The 15,384-nt window shown below is 55.5% G+C and overlaps 1 protein-coding gene across 2 annotated transcripts in view; it reads right to left on the bottom strand.

Moving 5' to 3' along the window:
• Prkag2 (protein kinase AMP-activated non-catalytic subunit gamma 2) overlaps positions 1 to 15,384 on the bottom strand; it is a 263,165-nt gene that overhangs the window by 241,025 nt on the left and 6,756 nt on the right. The window lies entirely within an intron of this gene.

The following is a 15,384-nucleotide window of genomic DNA, read 5'->3' on the forward strand; positions in this document are numbered from 1 at the left end:
CGGGTTTTCTGACAAATGTTCTGGAGGCCCTTTCTGGCTGGCCTGTGCTCTCTCTCCTACATGGGCTCGGGCAGTGCTGGCAAGGCACCCATTTTCCTGGAACTTGGCCCCTCCCTTCTGCAAGAGTCAGTGATCTCTTAGGCCCGAGGGGAGCACACAGTTCAGATCTTGGTGCCTTGTTCCTCCAGATCTCTGCTAGTCTCTGTCAAGAAGGACAGCAGAGCAAAGGACCAAAGGCGAGAAGAAACAAACCCTGCTGTATCTGCTTCCTGTGGCGGCTATAACAAAGCACCCCAAGGGTGCGCAGAGGGCAGGCTCAACAGGAATGTATTACTCCCAGTTCCGAGGCGTCAGCAAGGCCGCGGTCCCTCCGAAGCGTCCTGGCTTTTTGCAGCTTCTGGTGGTTGCTGGCATCCTTGGGGACCCTTGGCTTGCAGCTACAGACCTGTCTCTGCCTCTGTCACCCAGGACCTGCTCTGTGTGTCTGTCTTCAGGTGACCATCACCCCTCTTCTCATAAGGATAGCCGTACACTGGATTAGGGGCTCACCCCACTCCAAGACGACTTCACCTTAACTTATTACAACGGCGATAGGATCTATTTTCAAACCAGGTCATATTTGGAGGCACTGGGGGGTCAGGATTCCACATATCACTTTGTGGGGACACAATTCACCCCTTAACCCTTGCCATTGCTGGGTAGTCTGGGGAACCTGCTCTTGCTAATCCCGGTACCCAGCCAGTTTCCAGAGCACACTATGGTTGTGCACAGAGGCTCTGCTGGTCTGCAGGGCACCCAGCCAGGGGAACCATGGGTTTGGCCGGCAGTGGGCAAGGCCCGGGCAGGCAGCACTGGTGAGGCTGAGCATCCACATCACTACACCAAGGAGCAGGGCACAGGCAGCTCAGGGTCTGCAGAGCCAGGCAGGAGGGGGCTGAGGAACCCTGGCATTGCTCACCCATTCTGGGCACTGTGACAACCCCCCGGGGACCATGGGTGTAAGCCAGATGCATCTGGGATAAACCAGGAGGCATGGTGGCCTTGTCTGGGGAGCTTCTTGAGCATTTAATTGAAAGATGCTTCTCTAGAAGTTTCATCCTGGAGGAAGGAATCAAATTCGCTTGTTTAAACCGTATAGTAGCTGGTTGACTAAAGTGGTGTCACCTGGAAAGGAAGCCGACAACACTGTCAAAGGGTCACTTGTTCTAGGCACTGCCTGAGTGGCCCCATGGGGTGGAGGGTCCCGACCTTCCAAGGTGGGAAAACTGAGGCTGAGAAGCCCCCGGCCTTTGCAAAAACCAGTCCCGGCTCCCACTCAGTGGAGGAATGCAGAACCCGGACTCAAATCCTGTGGACAGATTCCAGACCTGAAGTTCTGCTCCCCCCTTACTCCACTTGCCTCCACCAGCCTGCGTCAGGCCCCACCGCCCCCCTGGATCCTTTCACCTCATGAGGGAGGAGGCAGAGGCCGGGACCCCTGCTAGGACAGTGTGCGTGCAGAAAAGCAATTCTGTTCACTGAGTTCCAGCGCAGGGTCTAATGCTGGGAATGAGGAAGACACCTCAGGCCTAATCCTCGCTCCTCGTGGTTGCAGAGAGTCTCATTGGAAGCCAACTCTGCCACAAGGAGTAAGGGGCCCTCAGTGAGTGGCCAGGACTCCACCACAGGCCGGTCACTCCGCCTCCAAGGCCATAACCCCAAGGACCAACCTGCTTCCCAGCCCGACTCTGGGCTGGGACCAGGGGGGCTCCCAAGTTCCTCCAGCCACACTCTGCCTCCCTTGAGAAACGAGGCCTTACACCCTGGCTCCCGAGACAGCTGTCGCCTAAAGCTTCTTCGAATGGCCTCAAAACAAACCAACCTAAAGCCAAGGAAACAGAGACGCAGCATGTGTCAGAGCCCCAGCCTCTTCCTGTGCCAGCCCAAACCACAGCCTTCCGGAGCCGGAGGAGTTGTCCTGCTGTCATTACGCACTCACTTGGGCATTTTGCTCAGAGTGAGTCTCCCGTCTGAGGTGAGCACGGGGCCTCTGCTTTTGCCAAGCGGCTTCCCCTTTTCTGGAACCTGCTCGCCCCCTCACTGCCGGAGGCCTCTACCAATGCCAACTGCCAGCCCGGCCGCCTGTGCCAGGGCCGCGTAGTCTGTGCTGTGCACCACTACAGGCCGCGTGGGTGAGCTGTTCTTCCTGAGGGCGACATCTCTCTCCAGAAACCATGGCACATGGAAATCTCTGTATTCCCCACTCAGCAAAAATCACAGGCTTTGGATTTGGTCACCATCATCAAACGATTAACCATTAACCCTTGACACCAGGGGAGCACATTCCTGGGCCCAGGCTTTGCACTCCACTAAGGTCTGATGGGCCAGGAGTGTTATAGTGGAGGCTTCTGGGAAAAGGGACAGACATCTTCCTTCTCACTGATCCCCTCCACCCTCACACCCACGTCTTCCTCCTCCACTGCCTTCTGTGAAATGAGAGCATGTGTCTCCATCACCTCTGCAACACACTCCTCCACTAAACTCCCGGGCCTTCCTGCTGGGTCAGGTGAGGGCCTGCCTCCCAGCTGGAGGGTGGCAGGGCAGGCGTCAGCAAGGCTGACCGGGGCAGAGGGCCGAGGTCTGTCCCTTCACCTCCTCCACCCTCACGTCTAGCAGAACACCTGCCTTGAAGTGAACTGTCAATAAATGTTGCTTCATTCATTAGTGAGTGAAGGGCGCAGAAACTCTTAAGCCACCCTGGCAACCAAGAGCTTCAAGGTCAGGCTGAGACTCAGTCCACATGTGCCCTAGGGAGCAAGAGAGGCCTGGGGACCTGGGATGCCGCCAGACAGCTTGTGGGCTAAGATCTGTCCCTACACACCTGAGGGTCACTGGGAACACAGTCTCCTTGTAAGTGCTCCTATCCTATTGGAGTCCTGGGGAGAAGACCAGGAAGGGTGTGGCCCAGAGAACCTCAGCTAAATCCCACTCCTCTCCCTGCCCCACGCCCACCTCTTCCCTCCTGGCTTGCTCAGTCGCAGCGAGCAGGTGGAGGAAAGGCCCCTGCTCTTACACACAGGGGCTCGGTCCTGACCACCCATCTCAGCAGCCACCCAGGGTCTATTCCAGCTCTGAATGGAACTGAATCCCACCCTCAAACCCGGGGGAGCTCCCTCGAGTGCATTCCTGAGGGTTCCAGTGGGACCCTCATGTCTCTGAAGTCATTTTCCAGTATTGCTCACATAGCTCAGCCCCCAGCAGATGTGGAAATGACAAGTTTTTCTCTCCAACTCTTTAAAAACAAGTGGCCATTGTGGCGAAGCCACCTGGAGCTCTGGGAGGGCAGTGTGCCCCCCCAGGCTCTGCCTCCACAGGGAAGGTCTGCAGGGGGGTTAACGCACAAAGCCCAGGTCAGTTTTATCCAAGGGCAAAACGTAACAATGGCAAGCTCGCTCCTCGATAAAGGAGTGCGCACTGCTGGCACCAGCTGCTTAGAATGGTTCTTATGGATTTCCCACATGATAATCTGGACAGTTACATATGGTGGGTGGGTCCGATATTTGGTTGAACTCTAAGGTTGTCACTGTAGAGGCTGAGAAAACGGCCAAGGGTTGGGTGTTCCATATGGTTTGTCCCAGTATCACCCACTGCTTTTCACTGCTCGGGAAATGGGGCCCAGACAGGAGCAGGGGTGAGTGTGGCTCAAACAGGACCTTGGACACCAACCCCAGCTCTTCCCACTAGACCACAGCGCTTCCTGCCAACAACCAAGGCAGAACCAGCCTTCCCCTCATTCGACAGACTGGCAAGCTGGCACCTCCAAGCCAGGCTGCGTGGCCTCCTGGGGATGCTTGGAACCCAGAGGCAGAGCCACATCAGCCCAGCCCAGCTCTCGGTCAACATGGCCTCCCTGTGCCCAACCCAGGTCACAGAAGAGAGGCCTGTGCCCGTCACTGCTGCCATTCACTTTTCTTAAAATCTTACTAAGGATTTAAGGCTTTTACTTTGAGTTGGTACATTCCAGGGTCTCGCTATGATTCTCTGCAGGCTTTCCACTCACATGCAGACACGCACGCACCCTTTCACACAGCCCGGGCAAGGTGCTTGGGGGTGTGAGTGGAGAGGCCGACCTCGAGCTGGACACATGTGCGGCCCTTGGCTGGGCACCTCTGCCCACAGCACAGTCCTCCCTGGGCACCTCGGCATGCCCCTTCTGCACGATGTGAGGCTCTCTCCATGTGTGAGCACATGGAGAAAGATTCAGGCCCTGGGGGAAGGAGACATCCTGCAAGGGCCAGGCAGTGGGAATCTGGATACTGAGGAGCACCCAGTAACACCTGGAGCCCGAGGGCCCTGGGATTCATCAACCTGCCTCCATTGGCACAGCCAAACAGGATCCGGAACTCTGCTCCCCTGGCTCCCTCTGGAGCTCAGACAAGGGCAGCCAAGCATAAGGGTGCCTGATTCTGGGGCACCATTCCTGGGATTCCCACACCACTGTCTTGAGGGAGGCAAAGTGGAAGGGAGGCCCAGAGACAGGGCCACATCCAGGGTCCTCAAAGGAGGAAGGACATGTGAGAGCAGAGGACGGCCTCTCTGCCCAGCCCCCGGTGGCTTGGGCACCAGTGCTCTCGTCCGCAAGGGCCCCCCCCCACACACACCACTCTCCACTGACCACCCCCACCCCGCTTTGCACACACCACTGCCCAGGCAGACCAGCCGGGCTCTGGGACACTGTCACCAAGGAGAAACAGCAGGCAGACAGGTGCATGTGGCTGCACCATAAGGAAAGGGTGGGCGAGACCGTGGGCAGAAACCAGAGTGACGGGAACGGGCCCAGGACCCCGCCCGCACCTCCACCATATGGATCCCAGGGAGATGGCTTGTTTGCTTGCTTAAATGGAAGTTATCGAGTCCCAGTGATATCTGTTCACTCCCTGTCTCCATTCCCAAAAGATGCTTGCAGTGCGGCAAGAGGAAACCATCAGGAGAAGGGAAGAGGGGAACGGAAAAATGGAAGAGTCAGCTTAACGTACAAAAAGCCACAAGCCCCCTGCCCCGGGCAGATTCAAGCCACACATTCTGCTCCAACAAATGAAGAAAGGTGATTTTTAAAAACTTAAAATTCACTCAAGTTTGCTGCAACACCAAGCCCTTGGTATGATGCCGTTTAATTCCCATGACAACCCTCGGGCAGGTAAGCATTCTTATGACCATTCTACACACGAAACACCTTAGGTTCAGAGATGTCCAGGGGCCTGTCCAAGGTCACACAGCTGGTGAACATGTAGCAGAAGGGAAGCTCCGGCTCCTCACCATGACCTCTCCAAGTCCTGGGCTCATGTGTGTCCTGGCCCTCACCAGCTGTGCTCCTCGGGCAAATGGCTCATTCCGTTGGATGCCTTCAACTGCAAAAACGGCACAGGAGAGCAGCTAGGCAGAGCTGTAATGGGCTGAGGGGAGGCCCGGGAACGAGGTGGGCAGGCGTTGAGGGCTGGTGCTGCGCTCACGAAGGCCTGTGTGGCGGTCTCCGCCGAAGGCCACCTGGGGTCTGAAGGCAGCAGCACATCTGCACACACACCCAACGCGGTGTCCCCACGGGAGCTGGGCCCGCCCGGGCCTTGTTGGCTGCTGCGGCCACATCAGGGAAGAGAACTGGGTCAGAGGCAGGTTTTTCCAGCCTGGTGAAACCTAGCTCCAAGGAGACCAAATAAAGGAGGAAAGAGGCACGGCAGAGACAAGAAGGTTGGGAGAAACGGGGCAAAGGAGCGCGGACAGCAGCAGAAACCACGGGACTGCAGCCCAGTCCTCAGGCTCCGGTGCTTCCTCCAGCCTGGCCCGAGAGGTGGCTTTATGTTAGGGCCCCAAAGACACCAACCAGTGTAATTTTGGGAGACAACATTAGGAGAAAATAAAGCCCTCAGACCCACATCTGCTCAGTTTCTAAGGACTGACCGTTGCTGTAACACACCCACTGAGGACCGAGGAGTGGTCAGCCAGGGGGCTTCAAAAGGCGCGGCATGGGCCTGTCCTGGCTGCAAGGGCAGAGAACACACATGCAGTGCTGTGTAGAAGACGGTTTTCGGGTCAGAGCTGGGGAAAGTCATTGCTTTCCGCGGGTGACATTCAGAACCTTCCTTCCCTGCTGGCTGCCAGCTGCCAGAGCACCGAGACCTGCAGATCTGGAGAAGACGAGGAGGGAGAAGTGCTGGGGTCTGCCTGCCTGCAGGCTGCGGTGCCCTCAGTGGGCCCCTCCGCAGCTGGAGGCACAGGAAAAAAACACAGAACAGACGCCAAACTAACGTGCCTATAAATCACTCCATAAAAATGGTAGGAAATAAACACCCTCCTCCTGCCACGTGTTTCCTCGGGTTGGATGCTGCCTTCCAGCACCATCTGTCCACCCGCACCGTGGTTCGGCATGTGGGCGCAGGTGCCAGGCGCGCGGGCTTCATGCCTGGCCTTGCAGCCCCAGGGAGTGGTCCCTGCTGTGCAGGTTTTGCCGTCTCTGCCCTGAGGCCACGGGGCACGTGGGGAGCCCCTGTGCCCACAGCCAAGGGTGCGCGGCCCACAGGTGTCAGCTCTCTCTGGCTCGCCCTCGGCTGCCTTGAAAGTCACCAGACCAGCTGCCACCTCCGTGGAGCACCGGAGAGCAAGCCAGCTTTTCCCCACCTCTGCCACACAAGCCTGCCTCTTGTTTCGTGTCCGAGGAAGGAATGGGACGGAGGAGACAGGGAACCGTAGATCCTGCTCCTGTGGTCGTTCACAGGACTCCAGTTGCCACCACGAGCCTCCCCGCCCCTCTTCAGGAAACCAAGGGCGTATGTCCCTGCAGCTGGAGGCACCGCTGCAAGACAGCCCTCGAATCGCCAAGCTGTGGAGCCCACCATGCCCAGGCCACAGCCCCGCCCTCGGACACCTGTCCCAAGCTCTGCTTCGAGCCAGCCCACTCTGAGGCAGGCTGACACTGCAGCACAGCCCAGCTACTCCCTCTGCCTGGCCCTGCTGCCCACCTCTCAGGAGCTCATCCTGGGGCTCGGGAACATCCTGTGAATCCCCATGTCCTTCCTCCCAGATGCTGCTTATCCAAGAGCCCAACCTGTGACACCTGATCAGAAGCCGATAGAAGCGCAGAGACCGTTATATGGGTTTTTCGTGTGCCCAGGCACCTCCTACTGTTTTTGGCATCCAGGGGTCATGGGGATATTTGCTCACTCGGGGATGGGACGAGGTGGGCCTGGTGGGCAGTTAGATACCACAGCTCCCACAACTCTTTAACTTGGCTAAGTGCTGCTCCTTAGGAGTCCTGACGCCATCACTGCTACAAGAAGAGGTGATGTCATGATTCACTTTGGCCATTTCTAGGTCACCTGAGATTTGAGTTTTTAAGGGTGAGATGGGTTTGGTTTGACTTTCAAAATCAAAGGTGCCTTCGCAGAAGCTAGGACACATTCAGGGAGCACTTGCCATGTGAAGTGCTCTGTGCTGAACATCTGAAGGGACCGTAAAGACAAACCGAACATGAATTCTGGGTGGGAGACAATTCTCACCTCACCCCTCAAAGCAGGACTCTGGGGTCAAAAGAGGTCTAGCCTCCTCCCTGGCCTCACTCACTCAGGGGGAGTTTTTGGAAAAACCTCCTCAGATCAAAGAAAGTTCAGGAAACTCAGGGTCCTCTCAGGAGGAGCTGGACACTGGTCAGTTGTATCTTGAGTTCATCACAGAAGCTTCAGAAAAGTCAGGTCCCAGAGGGCAGATGCCAGATTAGTGCATACAAGGGAGGCTGGGGAATGTGCTTCCCAGGAGCTGAGCAGCCACGGTGCCAGGGAAACCTTGCTCAGGGGACTGGGAGAATGAGGGTGGGCCAGAGCGGCAGGCCAGGCCCGGCAGGCCAGGGTGGTGAGTCCAGCACCACAATCAGACCTTCCTGCTCTCTCAACAGGACTGGCACAGGAAGGGCCACGCGTGATTCCACAAAGTCAATGAAGGCGGTGGTAGGCATCCCTCACCTTCAGCTCCAGGCTAGCACCTAGCATATCTTGATTGTCACTGAGACACCGTCAAGGGGACATGCTCAGAAGACAACAGAAGGAGCAGGCGGGTGGGCTTCCCAGGTGAGGACTGGTAGTAGACAGGGGCGACCCTAGGCAGCACCTACCAAAGCCTGCTGCCCACACCAGGCTGGCAGGTGCGGCCTGCTATCACCTGAAGCTGTCCCTTAGCTCGGTGACCCTCTCAGCCTTGCGTCTGCTCTTGCTCAGCCACCCACCGGCTCCAGGGGAGAGCTGTGTGTTAATGCTGGGGAGTGAGCCCCAATCTCTGTCCAAGGCTCAGCATGCTGACTAATGGGATAATGAGTGTCCCTTTACCTTTTAGAGAGGCTCTACCGTGGTGTCAGGTGGAAATCGGTTCTGGACTCACCAGGTCAGCACAGCCAAAACAATGAGGCCTGGGCTCTGTGGTCCCTCTCCTGACACCTCGGTGCCCGGGACTCCTTGCCTGCACCCTGGGACTAGGGTGCTGGGAGGCATCAGTACTTGGGGCAGGGCAGGTATCACAGAGCCTCCAAGTGCCAGACCCGGAAGGGCCCCTCTGTCACCATAGGCCATCTCCCACCACTCGCTTCCATCTGTCCTTAATTAATACCATGAATCCCCTGCAGCGGTGAGTCCCCTCCCTGTGGCCTCTCCGGGGCCTGCAGCACAGACAGGGCATGACCTGCTCTCTGAGGAGAACAAAACCCTGCTGGACAGAGAGAAGAGGAACGCAGCAGCTGCCTTCCTCCTCCCATTCCCACAGGGCCGCCTGCGGCTCCCCTCCCCCTCCCCCATCTGTCACCCTCCCCCTTCACTCACCCCAGGGTGTTCTGGTCTTCTCCTGTGCCAGCGGGCCCTGGGAGGTGCAGGGCTCAGGGCTCCGAGAGGAGGGGAACTTGTTCTCTCTCACACTGGGAGTGAACCAGGAGACACAGGGCAGAGCGGGGCCCCTCCCCAACCCTGGCCCACCTGCAAACTAGAGGTCCCAAAAGCCTCATAGGAGAGATTTTCATCTGTTAGGTAGCAGATGCCCCAAGGGAATGAGAACTAAACCCCATTCACCCCATAAATTGACTCCCAAGAATGTTGCTCACTGCCTTCTGGGGACACCCCAACCACCAGTGTGTGACTCTCTCATCCCTGCCCACTGTTTCCTGCACGGTGACCCCACTGGGTTTTGTTAGTCATGTGGTATCTGGGGTAGACGCAGGAGAGGCCCCAGGGGCCCCAAAGTCACAGTCCAGGCAGCCTCCACATCCGTGAGGTCCACACCTGCCGACTCTACCAACTAAAGATCTAAAACATTTGGGGAAAAAAAAAAATCTGAACATGTACAGATTGTGTTGTGATCATCCACTAAAGAGTACCACACAACAAATAAGTGCATGGCACTTACATTGTGCTAGATATTTTAAATAATCTGGAGATGATTCATACAGAAGGAAAAGCACTGCCAAAGTAAAAAAAAATAAATAACAGCACAAACTGAAAAGAAGCACGCGGGAGGATTGCACAGGTTATATGCAAGTGCTACCCCTTCAGCATCCCAGGAGCTTGAGATCCACAGGCAGTCCTGAAACCAGTCCCCAGGTACCAAGGGACGACTGCCCTCAGCTCCCAGGTGGGGCCGGCCAGGTTAGATTCTTGTACCCACCGCCCCCTCCCAGCAGCCTCACCCCAAGAGGTGGCCCTGGAGCTCCTGGCAGTGTGGACCCACCCTGTGCACTTCCAGGCCAGGGCTCAACATCTTCAACCCACAGGGCTCATACTGGCTCACTCTGGGCCCAGGGTCTTTGTCCCATCTCACTGCAAGTAGAGAGCCCTGCTAAATCCATCAGCAGATGAATTTAGCCAAAGCCTTACGAGGGATAAAAACAAATTCACATAAGAAGTATGCGAGTGACGAATCACTGAAAAAGAACAAAACTACCTTAACTTGAGGCCGATCCAGAAATCCAGGTCAGGACAGGTGGCCTCAGCTGCATTCTTAGAGTATCCTCCAGGGGCTGCTCTCCAGAAGGAGAGCACAGATGTCTGACTCTCCACCCCAGGGATCTAACCACACTCCCCGAGTCCTGTGAGCAGGATTATTACCCACATTTTACAGGTGAGGAAACAGAGACTCCAAGAGTGGGTCGGCAAGCCGCCCGGGTGACATGGGAACAAACTGTGACACTAGGGTTGCAACCATGACTCTGACACCCAAATATGTGCTCCCTCCACCACAGCCACCTTCTGCACAGCAGATCAAGCCAGCTCGCACACAGGATGCTGTCCCCGAGGATCTAGTATGAATGACAGCCAGGCTAGTTCCGCCCCTCAGCAGGTGGGTGCTCCTGCCTCTGTCGGCACCTCCTACAGAGGATCCTGGGGGTAGTGACGTGCAAGGGGCTGGCACCTGGACCTTGGCACATCATCCCCTCCCTCCGTGCTTGTCCAGTCAGGAGACTACTGTGCCATCCAAGTGCCTCCAGGCAGATTGGTGGTGCAGTTTCTGGCCAGTTGGCTGGAGCAAAAGGCCCGAATAACTTTCCCAGATAGACAAAGGGAAAAAGAGCAATGGACACAACAAGGTTCCTAAGATTTGTCCTTGATCGAGCCAACTAGATGCGATTTGTCTAAATTTTCTCTCTTTTCAATATGTGGCTCCCATAAGGTTCGAAAATAATCAAATCCCCCAAAGTTTCTGAAATTAGCTCCTCAAGTAGACTAAGCATTTTGATTCTCAAAGACAGTCTATGTCCTGGGGCTGGGGCTGGGGCTGGGGCTCGGTGGTAGAGCGCTTGCCTAGCATGTGTGAGGCACTGGGTTCAATTCTCAGCACCGAATAAAAATAAACAAAGGGCCACCAACAACTAATAAAATATTTTTTTAAAAAAATAGTCTATGTTCTGTTCTCCCCACCGGGTCTGCGTGGCTTCTGAGTTTCCTCACCATCTCCAACACCATCCAGGTCAGGGCTGCCTGCGTGGGAGGGAGGTGGCTTCCAGGGGCTGAGACAGGACCAGGAACTGAGGCACACCTCCATAAGGGAGCTTGCGGTCTAGTTAAGGAGACTGGGGGACATCAGAAGAAAGAGGAGTAGATGCAGAAAGGGAAGTGGGGAGTGGGTGCTGCTGCGTGGCCCCGGGTCCTCCAGGTACAGGAGGAGTCCGGTGCTGACACTCAGCCAGAACCCTGGCTGAGTCTGCTCTCCACAGAAGGGACTGCCTCTCCCAAGCCCACATGCCTTCCCAGGGACAGCGACTGCAAAAGCCTGGTCTCCTCGCCCCAATGTGGGCAACTCTGAAGGGCCATCCCAGTTCCAGAATGTTCCAGGGTGCCACTGAGGCCTCTGTGATGACTGCTTCAAAGTTCAGCAACCCCTCTGCTCAGGTCCCTCTCCCTCCCCCACCACTGAGGACCAAAGTGGAGGCACAGAATCATCGGGATGACTGAAGGTGAAGGTGACAAAAATGGTTTAGGGGAGGTCACCACTTAACAAAGAATAGAACCAAGTGTCCACCTGACGTCACGTTGTATCTTGCTAGAGTGGCAAACTCCGCGCCTGAATGCCAAGCCTGCAGAGCTTTGCTCTGAGGCTCTCCTGAAAACATACGCTAACATGACTACAGAGGAGAGAGGAGAGGTGGGCCGAGGGTGCACGGGCTGGTCGCGGGGTAAGACTGGAGCCCAGGTCTGCACTCTCTCTGCCCACAATGCTTGTTTTGAGTCAGCAATAAACAGAGCCGTTTTGAGACCATTTTCTGACCTCTAACTAGAGGAGCAGGTGCCTCCGGCAGAGCCACGGCCCAAGCAGCGTGGCCCTCGCCTGCAGCCCTGAAAGAATTTCCTCCCTTCCCAATGTTGCTTGAGTAGAAAACCCAACCTTTAACCCCTGCTCTGCCACTAGCCAATCAGGTGACCTTGGTGGGTTGTCAAGCTCTTCAGGATACAGCTCCCATTCTTTCTGGCTCCCAGAGGCCACCACACATCCTCTGGGCCAACTTCCCACCTGGCAGCCCAGCAGAAAGCCACCTGCTGAGCTCATCAGTCCTGTTAGGTATCACTGCTGGGCATGTCCCTGCCAGGGAGCTGAGGAGATTCTGTTACCTGTGCCCCAGGTCATTCCAGAAATCTCAAAATACCTTCAGGAGCAGAGTGGTGAGAGAAAAGAAACCTCTCTGTCCTCCTGACACTGGCTTCTTCCAGGGGCAAAATACCTCCTCTGGCACTCACTCCTCCTTAAGGGGGAAATGGATGCTATCAAATGCCCAGCTGTGGAAAGACCTGGCCCCAACCTTGCATGCCTCTCCTGCCCTCTCGCACCTCGAAGCCACCTACCCCCAGGGCAAGGCACCATTTCCACACAGTGGAGGCACTGAGATCAAATGGAGACCTTGGACTCCAACACTCTTTTTAATGTCTATGTATTATACATTGTGCATAGTACAAAGGCACATAATTTAAGTGGTATGTAGTTCGATGACATTCTTTGATAATACTGGTTATACAACAGACTGATGCCTGACATAGGTAGACAGATCTCAAGAGGTCTAATAACTGGATCACCTCACACAAGCCCCTCCCGTCCCTGGGTATGTGACCTCTCACTGTGGCCTGCAGCTCTTCACACCCAGAGTCAGAGTCCGTTGCTCCGTCTCCTAAATCTCAGCTGTGACCATTTTCCATGGCCAAGGTGCTTGTGAAGCCCTGGGATTTCGGCATTACTCTCTCGCTGCTGCCTGGACGGCCTGCTGGACACAATCCCAGGTTGTCCCCTGTGCCCAGCCAATGTGGAGCCAAGTGGGCAATGTGTAGACACATGAGCAAGGCCACCCTGGACTCCGTACCCGGTCGAGCTGCCAACTGACCACAGAGATCAGCTCAGATCACAAGAACATCCCAGGGGACCAAGAGAATTGTGAGAAATAATGGAAGTTTGTTGTTTTAAGCCTCTGTGGGTTTGGTGTTTTGAAAGCTACAGATCAGGTGACAGGTGTCCGAGGATACCGTTGCATAAGGAGGGCTGTGCAGTCGTGGTGCCAGTGGTGCCCCCATGCCTTGTACCACACCAGGCACATGACAGATTTGCAGCAAATGCAGTGAGGCTCAGTCCCCAGCTACCCGACAGAAGAACCAGCCAGGATTTCCCAATTCCTGGTTTAGTATTTATTCCAATGTTTAATTATTTAAAAAAACAAAATTTGGGAAAGAATCCCTAAAGAGTTGCACCATGAAAGTATGAAGTATGGAAGGTAGGTTTTGTGGGGCTGTTTTTTTTTTAATGAGAAAGATAAAGAATAACCTTCAGAGACCACCTAAAAAGGGACCATATAAAGGGCAGGGAGCCCCCAAGCCCAGCAGTGGGAAGGCAGCTGGCACTCTGAAATGTTCTGCCTCTCCCGTCCACCATGGCGGCTGTGTCCTATCTGCCCATCCTTGTTTCCTGCCCCAAGGGGGCCTGGACAGCCCACAGGGCTTCAAGGCCAGGACTGGGGGGAGCCACTAGAACCCAGCTGAGACACTGAAGAGGTTTTCCTAGCAGCTTGGGCTAGAACGACAGTGAGCCATAGATGACCAGGGCTTCTTTTCTATTCCAAGGATAACAAGATGAATAGCAGCCCTAATAACACTTCACAGGATCATTCGGAGATAAGGAGAGACAGCTTACATAAAAGCTCACATCTGGCATATCACAAGTGGTCCATCAACGTTAGCTAAATCAGGTTGACGGCTGTGCCCCGGCCAGTATCTCATAATCAGCAACATTGACCTGCCATCACCGCAGCAAACAGACCCCCACCAAGCAGTGCCTGAGTCACACAGAGGAAGAAAGATGGCTGGGGTGCTCGCAGACAACACAATGTAGACGAGGATGGGCCAGGGTAACACTAGCTTCCAGCTTATGACCCAGAGGCTGTGCGTGTGGCTGATGCTGTGAGCAGGTGGAACCAGGAAGAAGCCCTCCCCTCCCCGCTCCCCCCGCCCCGCCGCCGAGAACCAAACAGACACCTGTCTGCCCATCTAGCAGAAGCTCAGACGAGATGGTGCTGCCTCTCCCCACTCTGCACCCCCAGCCCAGGATGTGAGTGAGTCTCAGTGGGCACACAGCAGGGCCACGAGGAGGTGCTCTGGCTGAGTCCCAGAACTGCCACACAACCTTCCTCACAGGCTCGATTTTCTCCCAGCCCCACCACACTGGGGCTTCCAGCAGGGAGGAGCAGGGAATCCAGGCAAGGAAAGACTCGGAGCTTGGAGAAGATGCAGCCAAAGAGCTGCAGACTGAGAGGCAACAAGAGCCTCCCTCTGGTCCCCACATCTGCTCACACGGCTCTACCAGAATAGAGATGCTGGCTTTTTGATTGCTGCCCTGATTATGCTTTGGGGACAGGGACACCGTTGCAGTAGGTTCTTGGAGCTGCCATAACACAGCACTGCAAACTAGGTGGCTTGTAAGAAGGGAAACTTATCCTGTCACAGCTCTGGAGGCCAGAGGCCAAGATCAAGGTGCTGGCATGACTTTGCTCCCTCTGACACCTCAGAGGAGGACCCTTCCTGGCCTCCCCCACTTCTGGAGGTCCCATGTTCCTTGGCTTGAGGCTCTATTTCTGTGCTCAAATTTCCTCTTCTTATAAGATCCCCAATCATTTAGAATTAGAAGCCCCTGATGATCTCATCTCAATGCACATCTTAATTCCGTCTGCAAGGATCCTGTTTCATAGCCAGTCCCCTTCACAGGTACTGGGTTAGGACTCTAGCAGAGTGTTTCAGGAGAACACGATTCAGCTTACAGCACTGTACATCTCCACGTCCTCAACACATGGCACAGGACCTGGGACACAGACAGACAAACCCATTGGTTTCCAGTCCTGGCCATCACCTGCCTAACTGCAAGCCTGGCCTTAGCAACCCCCTGCTCTCCATTTCTCCACTGCAGACTGAGCAGTCCATTCCCGGTTCTAACATTCACCCCTGGCTCTATGACATCCTTCCTCTTCCCGTCCCCTGCACAAGGGGGTCTCTACAGCACTATCTCCCTGCTGGGTCCCCCTGAAAAGCATCAGGGCTTTCCACACTGAGCGTGGATGGGGGCTGGAAGCCTGGGGTTATGGGGAGCGAATTGGTCTCTGGTGGACATTCATCAGCAACCTCACTGCCCAGCGGAGCACCCAACTCACAGAGGCCCTGCAGAAGCCCCAAAGCCTGTCCAGTATCCTATTGGTCTGTGGTAAGTCATGAGTTGGCAGAGAATGCTTCCTGTCAACAGGATATAAAGGTTGGAGATTTAATTATTTTCAAGTAGGTAGTAGAAGAAAGAGACAAGTGCAATTTGCTTAACCATTCCAAGGCAGGACTGAAATAGAGAGTCCACCCCAGGGTACAGCTC

Source organism: Marmota monax, unplaced genomic scaffold, assembly GCF_021218885.2.
Source record: "Marmota monax isolate L192 unplaced genomic scaffold, Marmota_monax_Labrador192_F-V1.1 WCK01_AAM20220418_F8-fsc00193, whole genome shotgun sequence".
NCBI classification, from domain to species: domain Eukaryota; kingdom Metazoa; phylum Chordata; class Mammalia; order Rodentia; family Sciuridae; genus Marmota; species Marmota monax.